This window comes from Mus caroli, unplaced genomic scaffold (genome assembly GCF_978045245.1).
Source record: "Mus caroli unplaced genomic scaffold, Mus_caroli_1 scaffold_2, whole genome shotgun sequence".
Classification (NCBI taxonomy): domain Eukaryota; kingdom Metazoa; phylum Chordata; class Mammalia; order Rodentia; family Muridae; genus Mus; species Mus caroli.
Genome location: NW_028227257.1, coordinates 131,824,118 through 131,839,396, shown reverse-complemented (window position 1 = coordinate 131,839,396; position 15,279 = coordinate 131,824,118). Strand labels below are relative to the sequence as shown.

The window sequence follows — 15,279 nt, the reverse complement described above, 5'->3', positions numbered from 1 at the left end:
AAGCATTTTTATAGAAGAGCAAGAGAAGTAGGAAAATCGCAGTCCTTTAAAATCAACATCAGACGTCAGTGCATTTTGCAGTTAGTTTTAGGCAATTTTCCAGATAACTAGATTTCAGTTACTTTTAAAACTGACATAGAGATACTGAGTTATAAAAAGAATATATGTGTGGTTAAATGAATGTTTTCTTCTAAAGAATTATTTTTTGAAGGATATAAGAAATTTTCTAATTTACTAGTATCTATATGCTAATTGAAAAAAGTGTTCATGTTATATTTCCCATTTCTATTTATCTGTAAATCTAAAATATAACTTTGTGATAATATGAACAGGGTTTTTATATTTTAGTGCATTTTTAAAGATGCCTTAAGCCAGCAAAAACATCATGTAACAATGTAGAGCTGAGTAAGATGAAAGAGCATCCTGGCTTCAGGAAGTAGCATGAGTACATGAAGTGGGACATAACAGAGATAGGTGCTTTACACAAATGGACCCTGATGGCCACACATGCAGAAGGCTTCCCAGATGGTCCTGCACACGTATGAATGACATGATAGGCTTATTACTACACCTCCCACACCACTGGGGCTCTCACTCATTGTTTATCCCACATAGCATGTACTAAACTGTAACACATGCCTATGTTTGAGAATTCCAGCTACAATACAATACAAACCACTATAGGACACAATTAAATTACCATCTTGAATGCATATTGATCTGATAGGTGAATAACTTCTTTTCAACACAGACCTATTGTTCCCTTGTATCATTTCACTGTGGTTCTGTATAAATTCTTAGACATTCTGAATCATTCTACTTGGATTTATTCTGCTGCGTCATTTTGTGAGTTTTTCCCTTGCTTAATCCCTCCATACTTATTTTGTTTTTAAGGAAATGTTTCCCACTTCTGCATAAAACCAGAGGCCTTCTTGAAAGCTCCTATATGAGAAGTTAACACTTCTCTCTAGCTGTAAACCTCTCTAGTTTTAGACTGAAACTGCTCCTTCCAGACCCCACCTGAAATATCAAACACATCTGAGATTTACAGGTCTTACCATTCATTCCATGTCTTCTGTGGTACATAATCATCGCCCTGTCAAGTCTCCATCATCTAACTTTCTTCCTTCTGTTTGTTCTCCTAGGTCTCCCTCGCTTTTTCCTAGCTCAGAACTGCCCGCATCGGGTTCTCGATTACTTCTCTGTTCCATTGTCTTCATTTTTTACCCTTTTATTTCTTCTCTAATCGACATCAGCTTATTGATTTATTTGTTGTCATGCAACGATTACTTATCACCACCTCATATAACTGGATATGCTATGCTTTGTTTTTAAAAATGGGGCTCCTTGTTATAACATTTTCTACATTTGAAGAATAAGCATATCAGCCTATGCACCTCTAACTTAAGCTTACCTTTCTTGTTTTACAGATAATCTTATAGAACGATATTTATGTGCATTTGCTATTCCAAAGGATCTTTTTGCTGATAGCTTTTGCCAAGTTGATAGTTTGTTTTTAAAAGAAATTAATATGTTGTTTCTACAAATATTTTACTAATAATTATACTAGCATTTGTTAGGTTTTATAAACACGATTTTTTTTTTATAATCTTCACAAGTGCTCATGAGGAAGCTAAGGCACAAAGTTGTTTAAAGTCATTCATATAGTGGTAAGAATCCTCACTTTTTAATTTTAATTTCATGTTTGAGATCTGTTTCTATCATTCTATAATTATATCATATTTCCATTTTAAATCCTTTCCCTATCTCCCTCCAACTCCTCCATACCACTTTGAAGTTCATGACTTTCACTTCTATAAAAATTATTGTTAAACTAACTCACTCTCCCTCCCTTCCTGCCCCTCTTGCAGTCCATCTGAGCTAATGTTTGTGTTCTGTAGGTATGTTTATGACTGACTCTTTGCAATTGGTTAGCCTACGGAGAAGATGCTCCCTGGAGAAGACTGACCCACCCTCTCTCCAGAGCCCTTGATTGCCTATGAGCTCTTCATTGGTGGGTTAGGATTTTTAAAAATTTGCCCCATCCTTTTTGGCACATCATATGGGCTGTCATTATTTTTTAGGTAACAATATTGTTGAAATTTCTTGTGTGAAGCATCCATATCATGTAGAGGACACTATCTATAAGCAGGTATCCTGGTTTTCTGGTTCTTTCAGCCCTTCCACCCTCTCCTCTGTGATGTTCCCTGGCCTGGGCTTTAGATACAGGGCTTCATTTTAGATGTACCGATTGGTACTAGTGACGTCCAAGAATTCTACTATAAATTTATCTGGATTTGTGCTTTTTATTGTTGGTGAAATGTTTTTAATTACTCTTTTAGTTTCTGCATTTACTATGGGTTTCTTTCAACTGTTGATTTCTTCTTGGTTTTGAAGAATCTAGAAATCCATACATTTTATTTAATTCTGTCAGTTTAATGGAATATATGGTTTTAAAGGGAATGCATGGATGTTGCTCCTGTCTGGACCTGGACCAAGAGCACTCATAGATGCTCTTCCTTCCTTGACAATGGATAGTTTGAATGGTCACATGGATGTGAGAGTCTTAAGTCAGAGTAGGATACAAAGTTTCTGGGTTTTTTGTTTTTAGGTTTTTTTAAAACTTTAGTTTGATGGCTTAGTCTATGGAAAACATAACTTTTGAATTATTTAGAAACATATATTATGGAATAGACAACTTTTATGAAAAGGATTGATTCTATTTTGCTTTTATTTCTTAGTTTTTTACAGTGTCTATACATGATATGCATCGGAACACCTGTGCCTCCTCTTGTAGGTAGATATCAGAGGACAACTTTCTGTTCCTGGTTTATTCTACCTCAGCAAGTGCCTCTAGCCAGGCAGCACACCCCTTAACTGCTTTTGCCTGATTGTGGATCTGTAAATGTGGCTTAGCAGGCGAGCCATCTTATCTATCTGTAGCTGATTGGGTACCAGCAAACATGGCTTCTTAAAGATTTGTTTTGTTTGATTAATATGAGAATACATATCTGTTGTTTCTGCCAAAGAACATTACATGTTTTACAATGTTACAATATTTATGCAAGCAGAAATCAAGATCCTATTTCATCCTTCTACATTGTTTGCATAATGTATTTTAAGATATTTTGTATAATTTCATATTGATCATAGTTATCATAGTTCACATGGACAGGCCTTTCTGCTGTACATAAATCTTACATAAAAAGAATGAAAACCTGGTGAAGAAATACTAAAATCTCTCTCATCTGTTTAAAACTAGATAGTATCATGTTGCAGAGCATACGTTTACATAGTGTTTAATCACATTTCAGTTGAAACCAAGATATTGTGTCATTGTTGATATTAGGCAAAACACTTAACTTTTTCTGTGTTTCTGTTCTCTTGTAATGATGCCACCAACTCCTTGTGAAATGCCAAATGAGAAGACTCAGGCAGTTGTTGGGATTATACAGTTTTGCCACAGTAAAACAAAATGTTCCAAAAGCAAGGATTTAAAAAATGGCATAATATCATGGGAGTCATAAAGGAAAACAATTATGATACATAATTTTTTAAAAGTCAGTATTTGTTGATTTTGATGTCATTGTTTTAAAGTACAATTTCAACATTTTTGGGATCTTGTAGTGGCAATGTGTTAACGTATTTTCACATTTTGTAGGTTCCACATTTTTCATGTCTATGTCATTATTTATTTATTTTTCTTTTCTTTTTTTATTAGGTATTTTCTTTATTTACATTTCAAATGTTATCCCCTTTCCTAGATTCCCCCTGAAAATCCCCTATCCGTACTCCTCCCCCCTCCCCACCAATCCACTACTGACTAGGCCATCCGCTGCTACATATGCAGCTAGAGCCATGAGTCCCACCATGTGTATTCTTTGGTTGGTAGTTTATTCCCAAGGAGCTCTGGGGTTATTGGTTAGTTCATATTGATGTTCCTCCTATGGGGCTGCAAACCCCTTCAGCTCCTTGGATACTTTCTCTAGCTCCTTATAATACATGACTATTGTGTACTTTTAAGAGTTACTAAGACTTGGCACAGGAGAGGTGGGTCAGTTGTTAAGAGCACTTACTCTTACAGAGGACTGGTTTAAGCTTCTATAACCCGCTTAGTGACTAACAACCATCTGTAATTCTGGTTGCAGAAGATTCATTGATCTTTCCTGGCACCAGGTGTGCAAATAACTCAGACATACAAAATAAATGAACAAAAAGTAAAATTAAAAGTTACCCAAACTTACACTTTTTTTTTAATTTGTCCTAACTGCAAAATATATATCACCATGATATATATATATATATTTTTGGAAACTGGTCATTATTTTAAAGCAAGGCATCTTCTTACTATTTATAAAATAATTTTACAATTTTCTTATATTGACAATTTGATGGGAATTCTGACTGTGTTCATATTGAAACCATTTTCAAAGTAAAACCATATATTATTACCCTGAACCCTCAAACATACTTTATCAGCACAGCCTTTGCTTGACTTTAAGGCTTTTGCCAGTTTATGCAATAAGTATAAACATGTCCGTGAAGCTGAGAAAACAGCTAACATGTCATAGCAGATTTGTCTGTTTTTATCTTTCCTCATATTCCAGACTAGCTTTAAACTCACCAATCCTCCTTCAGTCTAAGCTCCTACCTGTGCAGACCGCTGTCTCTGTGCCCTTCTAGATGTGGTGTTTCTGCCTGTCCTAGCTGTAATTTTATTTCCATTCCATTCCCCTTTAGAGTCTGCTTGCCCAAGGGTTTCCCCCACTAGTGACATCTGCACTCCTGCTCTCTGTTGGTGAATATCTGGGCGGCCCTTTCCTCCTCAGCTACTTTGATTTCTAATCACTCATTTAACCTTCCTCTGTCTCGGTGTTTTTCATTCCTAAAGAAGAATGAAAAATAATGCTTTGTACTGTTAATGAGGAAAAATGGAATTCAAAACTACATGATAGATTATTAAAACTACTAAGAAACTGAGGGTAGGGGCCTGGAGAAATGAATGGTTCAGTGTTTAAGAACACTGATTGCCTTTGGTCTTGCAAAGATCATATGCCCCAGTACAGGGGAATGCCAGGGCCAGGAAGCAGGAGTGGGTGGGTTGGGGAGCAGGGCAAGGGGAAGGTATAGGGAACTTTCGGGATAGCATTTGAAATGTAAATGAAGAAAATATCTAATAAAAAGTAATAATAATGAACACTGATTGCTCTTCTAGAGACTCAGATTCAATTCCTAGCACCCACATGGCAGCTCAGAACTGTCTTTAGCCCCGGATCCAGGGAATTCAACACCCTCATACAAACACAGGCGAATACCATTGCATATGTAAGATAGGCAGACAGATAATTGTGCTTAAAAAATGAGGCTTTCAAGAAAGAATATTGACTACGACTGGCAAGAGGTAGAAAAGCTGGTTTTCTGTTGTGACCAATTTGTCTTGTAGATCTTTAGTTTGTATGAGAATCAGTTTCCTAAGCAAGCTCATGTTAAATATTTTCTTTAACTTGTCCTTAACCTCATTCTATCTTTTATACTCAACACATATGACCCATGCTTATTGCTTTTAAAGAAGTATGTTAGAAACTGCCCACTGTCCATGCCAACTGTTTTCTAGGAAAGTCGCAACCACAGAAGCTGTGCTCTTATTACATTGCCCTAACACACTTTGAGACATCTGGCGTTCTTTGATTAGGCACAGTGCTGCTTTCCTTAAACAATTTGGGGAAGACTTAGGCTCTCTGTAATATTATTGTGAATGTTACTGGTGTCCTTGTTCATTTTGGTGGCTAAGCTCTGTTAAGATGAAACTATATTATTCTTACCTGCCAATTTTACATGATCCATCTGAACTGTTACATTGTGGTCGATATTTATACATAAAATTAAGAGTTTTTCTGCTTTTTTTGTTTTTTTGTTTTTTTTGACCAAAAAAACACTCTAAAACTGAAAATCAGAGCACCATGGAGCCTTTCAACTTATTCTTGTACTATCTAGAGAAGAAAAGATTGAAGGCTATTTTGAAAAGTTTAGTCTTATTAATCCTATACTTTAAAAAATTATCTTAAGTATAGGTTTTTGTATATTGATTTAAAGTCTATAATCATGATTATTTTATGGTTTTTTTCACTTGTTAAATAGATATTGCCACATACAGACAGGTTTATTTGAAGAATGCAATGGCAAACTTAATCTGATAATTGCTATACTATACTATACTATACTATACGTGATGTAAAATGGCAATTTATATGCCAGAAAGGTTTTCTAGAAAACTTAGCATCTTTTGGTTTTTCTTTGGTTGTTGAGTTTATACATAGATTTGGAAGAACAAACATGGTGTTCTATGCCAATCATCCTAATATTCTGGAGGCTGAGCCATGTGGGTCACAAATTTGAGATATAAATAGAAATCACATCTCAAAAACAACCAACCTATAAGTCATCCAAAATAAGAAATCAAGGAGTGGTCTATATTACTATAAATAATGTTACTGATATTTATTAACCACCCACAAGTTAAATTAATTTTTAATACTTGTATTCTTTAAATTGATTAATATGCACAGGAATTCGTATAGGCATTCATCCTGATTCTTTTCATTTGTTACAGAAAAATGAAGTCTTGAAGGGATTAAGTGACAAGACTTACCTTATGTGATCATAAGTGGCAGACACAAGCCTTTGACTTTTTTTAACTAAAATTCTTAGATTATGAATAATGCTTTTGGGAATATCATTCAACTAATTAGAAATTTATTCTAAAAATACCAAAGATTAATTCAAGTGCTTACTATTTAAATATGACACATTGCATCACTTCTACAACATAGAAACATACAAATTCTTCACATTGGCCAAAGGACTTGGCAATCTACATCAATAATCTCAGCTAGCCTGTCAATGTTTAATATACCAAGTTCTTTCTAACTTCAGGAATGCAAGTAATTCCCTCTTAGAACACTTTTCCGTTGGGCTTTGGGAAGGATGGGTTTTGTTAGTCATGCCTAAACTTTTTAACTGTTAATTACTCCAAGAAATCTTTGTGAAGACTTCTAAGAACTCTTTCTCATATGTATCCATAAGGTGTTTTCTATCTACCTGTAGTGACATTACCACATGAAGTATTTCAAAACAAGAATGAGCCTAGTGTGCACTGATAATGTAAAATACTAATGTTTCCTTTTATATATGTAGATATAAACTATGATGAGAATACCATTTAACTTTCTAAATATCTTAGAATTTAGAAAGGACAGTAACTCAATATGAAACTAACAACTCAGAAACCAGGCATATACAAGTGTTGCAATTAACTGGCCTAAGATCCTATCTGGGAGCATTTAATTAGTTAATTTGACATTTATATAAACTTGGTGACATATCATTATAAATTACTTGTTAATACTAATACACATCTATGCACAATATCTATTTTTAATTTAAATGTATTACTATAAGTTAGATTTGGTACATATTCATCTAGCTATCTTCACCAGATTTGTAGAATGCACTTTGAATGAAGAGACTGTTTCATATGTTCAGGGTTTGAAGTGTGAAATGTATTTGGGATGTGCTGGATTATAAACCCATCTGAAACCTTTTTTTTTTTTTTTAAGAATAGAAAGAGGAAAACTAACTGAAATATTGTTATGAGTTAATAACACTATTATCAATTTTTAATTTTCTATGATGAAATCAATTAGCATGGTATTATCAGTTTAACATTTACACTTTTCCTATTTTCTTTCTTTTCCTTAGTAGGCTTTTGAAAACTTAAAGTAAATTACAGAATGGATAAAGAAATGGCACAGAATAGCTTCAGACTTCAGCTTTCTTTCCCTTTTATGTTTTGAAGAAGTTTTTTAACACTACCCGCTTTGGACACTACTAAATGAATGGCTGTTTCTGTTAGGTGTTATAGGACTGTTTAAATGGCTATCTAATCTTGATTAACTTTGTTGAGCGGTATCTATCTAGAAGTTCATTCATTTAATTTAGATTTTCCAATTTTGTGGAGTACCGGCTTTTGAAGTAAGACCTAATGATTCTTTGAATTTTCTCAGTGTCTATTGTTATATCTCCCTTTTCATTTCTCATTTTGTTAATAGGACATTGTCTCTCTGCCTTTTAGGTTTTTGGCTAAAGGTTTATCTATCTTGTTGATTTTTTTTTTTTTTTCAGAGAACCAGGTCTAGCTTTTGTTGGACTGCCTGATTGGGGTTCAGTGGGAGAGGATGTGCCTAACTTCTGGGTCTAGATATTCTAGGGTAGGATGGTACCCAAGGGGGTCTTCCACTTCTTTGAGAAGAAAGGGTGGGGATAACAGGGGTGGCGACTTGTAAGTACAGGACTGGGAGGAGAGGAAGGAGGGGGGCTGCGATTGGGATGTAATGTAATTAAGAAATAAATTATGGGAAAAATTATACACCTAATGATACAATTTTTAAAAAGTTAATAAATATGGAGAAAATTGTTAATCTTAAAAAAAAAGAATGAACAGTATATGACCTGTGATGGAATAACCTAGATTTGAAAGTACACATGCTAAACAAGTATTGAAATGCAGCACTTCATGATATAAATATATACAATTATTGTGGGTAAATCAGAATTATAAGTATCTTTTCAATAACCTGAAATGTTAATCACCCTGGTTTGGTCATTGTACACTATATAATGGATTATGATATTATATTGTATAAATCTTAATAATGTAAATAATGAAAAATTCAAAACATTTCTCCTGTATCTTAATAAAAACTAAAAGTTCATGTTTAGCTCTTCTTTTTGAGGAAATTATTGACATTGGAAAAAGAAGGGGCATTTTAAACATAGCTCATTTGTTTGCTTATTCATTTGTATGTTTCACTTTTATTTGTTTATCATTGATTTTTGAGTTTATGATATAATATCATCATTTCTGTTTCCTCCCTCTAAACCCTCCCTATGCCACTACTTATTTTGTCAAATTTGTGTATATATGTGTGTTTGTGTATATATATATATACATGTAGGTTCAAACATATATATATACATACATACATACATATATGCATGCACACTCACACACATACATATACACACATTTTTCTAAATAGAACCTACTTGGTCTGTACAATGTTACTTATGAATATTTGAAGAGCTGATCATTTGGGGTTAGATAAACCTATCAATTTGTGAACTTTTCTCTGTGTAGACTATTTCTGCTTTCAGCCATCTTTAGTTGCCTATAGTTCTTTGCTTAAGAATGAAGTCTCATGTTCTTCCCCTGCCCACTTTCACAATTCTGTTGTTATTTTGTTCAACTTGTATTAGGTAATCGTGTTGCTGAGACTTTATGGGCATCCTTTCTGACATTACTACGAGATGCAATCTGACAGCATACCCCCTGATCCTTTGGATCTTATAATCTTTCCAACTTTCTTCAGCAATGTTCCCTGAGTCTTAGTTACAGGAATTGTTTTGTAGATATATTCATTGGCACTGGACTCCAAAACTGTACATTTTGATTGGTTGTCGTTTTCTGTAAGTCTCAATCTGTTGCAAAGGAATGTTTCTTTGATCAGGGATGAGGACTATATTTATCTGTGCTTGTAAGCACAGATAGTTTTACTGTACTTGGGAATTGTGCGGTTTCATAAAATGGTGGTAGTAGGTTCTCCTCCAAGAATGATGACTTTATTAGCCCTGGGTAGTTGACCAAGTTTCCAGTACCAGTTATGATTTCCCTCTTGTTGAGTAGATCGTAGATCTAATTTGAGAACTATTGGCTACTGTCAATATAAACTTGTTACCACTGCACTTTTTGTGGTTATTGCGCCTTCCTGGTTGGTGTGGTAAATAGGTAGAACTGTTGGTTAATTCCTTCCTTTGGAATCCTTCATGGTGGCCTCGGGTACCATGAAAGCTAATATATTTTTATTGTATGACACTGTAGTATATCTTAAAGCTGAAATGGTAATCTCTCATGCATTGTTTCTGATTTTGTTGTTTTTGTTATTGAGTATTTTTCTGTCTTATCCAGCATCTTTTGTGATTCCATATAAATTTTAGGATAATATTTTTTTCTATTTCTGTGAGGAATTTGATGGGGATTTTGTAATGGGATTGCATTGTTTCTGTAATTAGCTTGTGGAGAAATGGTCATTTCCTAACAGTAACTATACCAATTAATTGGCATGAGGTATCTTTACATTTTTTAGTTGTTTCCTTTTCTCTATCTTTTCAAAAGCTGAAAGTTTTTATTGTAGAGATCTAGCAGTTCCTTGATTGTTTATTCCTATATATTTCATTTACTTAGAACATTGTGAATGGAGTGTGTCCATGTTCTCCTCTCTGTTCTCATTGCTGGTATATAGAATGTTACTGATTGTGTCCTGCCAAATTGCTCCAGTTATCCTTCTAGACATTTTTTACACATTTTTTGGTTCTCTAATGTGTAATATCATGAGATTTACAAACAGAGATAGTTTGACTTCTTTCCCTCTTCGTATACCTTTAATTTTCTTCTTGTGCCTGTTGATCCATGTAGTAGTTGAGCACAATATTGAAAAGGAGTAAGGGTAGAGACCATCAATGCTTCCTTCCTGCAGTTGATGGTTTAAAGCATTTCTTCTTTTAGGATGATGTTGGCTGTAGATTTCCCATCTCTAGTTTTAATATTTTTTTTTTAGCTGGTTAGGAATTCAGCCAGAAAATTGGAAGGTATCCTCCTTCGAAGGAGATTGCGTTAGGTGGAATGTATGACCTGGAGGGCATCATCCTGAGTGAGGTAACCCAATCACAAAAGAACTCATATGATATGTACTCACTGATAAGTGGATATTAGCCCAGAAACTTAGATTACCAAGATACAAGATACAATTTGTAAAACACATGAAACTCAAGAAGAACGAAGACCAAAGTGTTGACACTTTGCCCCTTCTTAGAATTGGGAACAAAGCACCCATGGAAGGAGTTACAGAGACACAGTTTGGAGCTGAGACGAAAGGAAGGACCATCTAGAGAATGCCACATCCGGGGATCCATCCCATGATCAGCCTCCAAACGCTGACACCATTGCATACACTAGCAAGATTTTGCTGAAAGGACCCAGATAGAGCTGTCTCTTATGAGACTATGCCAGGGCCTAGCAAACACAGAAGTGGATGCTCACAGTCAGCTATTGGATGGATCACAGGGCCCCCAATGGAGGAGCTAGAGAAAGTACCCAAGGAGCTAAAGGGGCAGTGCTTTAGACAGCTCTTACTTCAGAACTGGGAGAAATACCCAGACGTCCTGATGCCATCTTCTCCCTTGATGTGCTGCTGCTCTTTCTGTCAGGACCGCAGATCACCAGAGCCAGTACATTTGTTAGAGTCCTTTGGTTTTGCTTCACCTCCCTCTCCCCCTTTTAGTAAGGATCTTAAACTGCAACCAAATCGTATTTGAAATTCACTATTTAGCCCAGACTGGTTGGCCATACTTCTTCCTCCACTTCTTGTGTGCTAGGATTGTAGATGCCCAGTTGTTACATTCTTCTGAATTGCAGAGCCATTGAGTTTATAATTTATTTGTTCCGATGTCTTTTTAATACAGCACCAAGAAATACATGTTGTTTTTACATTGATCACTTTGCTTGAAATGTATTCAGTACATATTAATATCAGTAATATATAACATTCAGTACAAGTTAACATCAAGTCAAGCATACCATGGAGTATAAGAATATGAAGACAAAATTCAAACTCTTAAGGAAAATACAGTGTAAAAAGAAAATGGAACCTAATATGGCTAAACATGGCAATTATTATCGTGAATAGAAACAGAAATAATGATCTGTCTAAAATTGATGATAGAAAAATCTAAATGTCAAAAAACAGGAAATATTTGGGTTTATTATAATATATAATTATATGCTTATGGCATATTATTTGTTGTGAATAGCAGGTCCCTGCTTATTAAATTTTAAATATATGATATACCTATGCAGCTATTTTTAAACTAAAATTAAAAGGCATTGAAACTACTAGAAGGCTGAGTAGGTAGCATGCAATATTTCATTATCAATAATTATTAATAATAATATTATAGCAGTGTAGCTTATATCAAAACATGCGCCTGTTTTCTTTCTATTACTTAAAGTACTTTGCTATACTATAAATATGCATTGGGCAAGAAAAACACATTTTTTTCTTTAAGTTTGACAGGCAAATAATCCTTAACCAATTGTATTAAGTAATAAGGAAGTCCTGTGGTAGCTTTTGTCATCCTTTAGTCATTGGCATAAGACCTGAAATAATCTTTCTGTCTTTTTCCTGGTTTATATAAATACATATTTCTCAAGTCATAATTTTTATAACTAAGCATAGGCTAAACTCGGCTATTAGGTATCCCAGAATAATATTATCATGAAGAAATTTGTTTTTCCTTTCTTTAGTATATTAGGGTGTCCCGGTCCCCTGAACTGGCTTTTCAGATTGACAGTAAGAAAGGAGAAATTGAATAATCTTATAGGAAGCATTTAAGGACCAGCCCTACACTTGGCTCCTTTGTTCATATCTTATTGATTCCAAATAACCCTTATTTTCACAGCCTACCTGAAAGGCAATCTGAGAAATGTAGAGGTGCTAAGGCTCTCTATTTCATAGGATACCAAAACCATGCCACTGGTCATTACAAAGATTATATAAATCAGAAAACAATTTCCCAGGATTATGACATGTCTTTTTATGACATGAAAACTAAGCACTTACATAGATGGGGGGAAAAGAGAGAGATTATTTTGTAAGATTATTATAATCTTACGGCTGTATCTGAAGGAAGAGGAAGAGAACTCCCACTTGAACAATGAATATGGATGCATAGTGGATAGGACCACATTCACCAACCTGTGATAAGCTGTTTGTATATGAGTCTGATTACATTGAGAAGCCAATTGAATGTTTAAAGTATGGCAAAGTTTGAGTCATCAGAGAGCAATGTAATAAAGCTTGAATTATGGAAAGCTCATTCCAACTGCTGTGAGTAATGTGTGTTGGAGGAAAGAAAAGGTGAGAAGCCAGCTAAGGAATTTTAACCTTAGTCCAAACGACCAGTGGCCATGTAGGAAAACATTAGATAGAATAGATAGGGAGGATAGATAACAGGTACAACATTTGAATTTAGGTGAGTAATAATAAGGGAAATGTCTATATTGGCAGTGGAGAATGATCTCAGATTAAGACCTGTCTAGCTTATGTGTGAACAAAAGAATTGAGCATTAATATAAAGATGAGAATTTTGAATAGAGTGTATTAACTTTTGTGTTTAGTGGGATATATGTGAAAATTTTTGGTTGCTAATGTAAGTTATGTGCCCAGTAGAGACGGTTACATACTAGAAAAAGAATGTGTATTCAGAGTCTTTGGGAAAGCTTTAAGGTTGGGATTCTTAACCTTTCCCTTAGATTTAAATAGGTTAGTAAGATTGATGTGTAATAACTGGCCCCTAACTGTCTTCTTTTCTAACCCAAAGTAATGATCAAGAGTTAATTCCATTAGATTGTTGTTATGAATATGAACCAGTTACCTGAACTAATGGTCAGAAGTTCTATTTAATGTAATTCTTTATTAATTGAATGGAAGTTCTTTTATTGTTAAGAATTGTTTTCATATTCTGGGTTTTTTATTTTCCATATGAAATTGAGATTGGCTCTTTCCATGTCTTTGAAGAATTGTGTTGGAATTTTGATGGGGATTGCATTGAATCTGTAGATTGCTTTTGGTAGGATAGCCATTTTTACTATGTTAATACTACCAATCCATGAGCATGGGAGATCTCTCCATTTTATGAGATCATCTTTGATTTCTTTCTTGAGAGACTTAAAGTTCTTGTCATACAGATCTTTCATTTGTTTGATTAGACTTACTCGAAGGGATTTTATATGTTTGACTATTGTGAAGGGAGTTGTTTCCCTAATTTCTTTCTCAGCCCATTTATCATTTGTATAAAAGAAGGCTACTGATTTGTTTGAGTTCATTTATATCCAGGCTGGAGGGTTTTTTTTATCAGCTGTAGAAGTTCTCTGGTAGAATCTTTGAGGTCCTTTATGTGTATCTGAAACTAGTGATGCCTTGACCTCTTTTTTTTTTGCCAATTTGTATCCCCTTGATCTCCTTTTGTTGTCTTATTGCTTTGGCTAGAACTTCAAGTATTATATTGAGTAGATACAGGGAGAGTGGACATCCTTAAGTTGTCCCTGATTTTAGTGGGATTGATTCAAGTATCTCAGGAAAACAAAACAAACAAACAATAAAAACCAGTGTTTTTACTTCTTCGAGGAATTTGTGAAAATGAAGAGAAAGGAAGTTAATTCGGAGAAACTAAGTGGACTAGAAACAGACAGGATAACAAACTTACTTAACACACAAAGCAGGCCCCAGAAGGTAGTGTCTTTCCATTGTAAGAGGAGGGAAGCATTCGGTGTTGGAGAGTTTAGAGTTGTTTTAAGTGTGGTATCCAATCGCTATGGAGTGTGGCACAGCCTAAAGACAGGGCAACTAATAGTATTAACAGGCAGTACTCTGTCCCAGTCGGAGGACATCAACAGGGATATTCCCACTATTTTTTTTTTTTTTTTTTTTTTTTTTGAGACAGGGAACTCACTTTGTAGACCAGGCTGGACTCGAACTCAGAAATCCACCTGCCTCTGCCTCCCAAGTGCTGGGATTAAAGGCGTGCGCCACCACACCTAGCTTTTAGGATATTCCCACTATTAGCAGAGTTTATATTTCATGTTTTACACAAAACAAGCAGGAAAAACAGGTATGGAAAGGGTGTTGATGATATTGATGGCTAGGTGGTTGAGACGATCTGAACAGAATAAAATCAGAAAAGGTATTGAAAAAACATAGAGGGCGGGCTGGTGAGATGGCTCAGTAGGTAAGAGCACCCGACTGCTCCTCCAAAGGTCCAGAGTTCAAATCCCAGCAACCACATGGTGGCTCACAACCATCCGTAAGGAGATCTTGCGCCCTCTTCTGGAGTGTCTGAGGACAGCGACAGTGTACTTACATATAATAAATAAATAAATCTTTAAAAAAAAATAGAGGTTAACATTAGTCTATAAAGTAGCTACTAAACTTTATAAAATTTACAAAGCTTATATAGAATATATAACATTGAGTATCATTTGTATTTTATATAGCGCTTGCAAAATTAGAAGTTATAAAAACAAAATAGAATGGAAATAAATAAATAAATGCTTTTAAGGCTTACTGCTTTGTTCTTCTGAGTTATCTTATTTTTTTCTTTTCTTTT

At 34.8% G+C, this 15,279-nt stretch overlaps 1 protein-coding gene across 11 annotated transcripts in view; it reads left to right on the top strand.

Moving 5' to 3' along the window:
- Positions 1–15,279, top strand: part of Mbd5 (methyl-CpG binding domain protein 5) — a 377,887-nt gene that overhangs the window by 57,196 nt on the left and 305,412 nt on the right. The window lies entirely within an intron of this gene.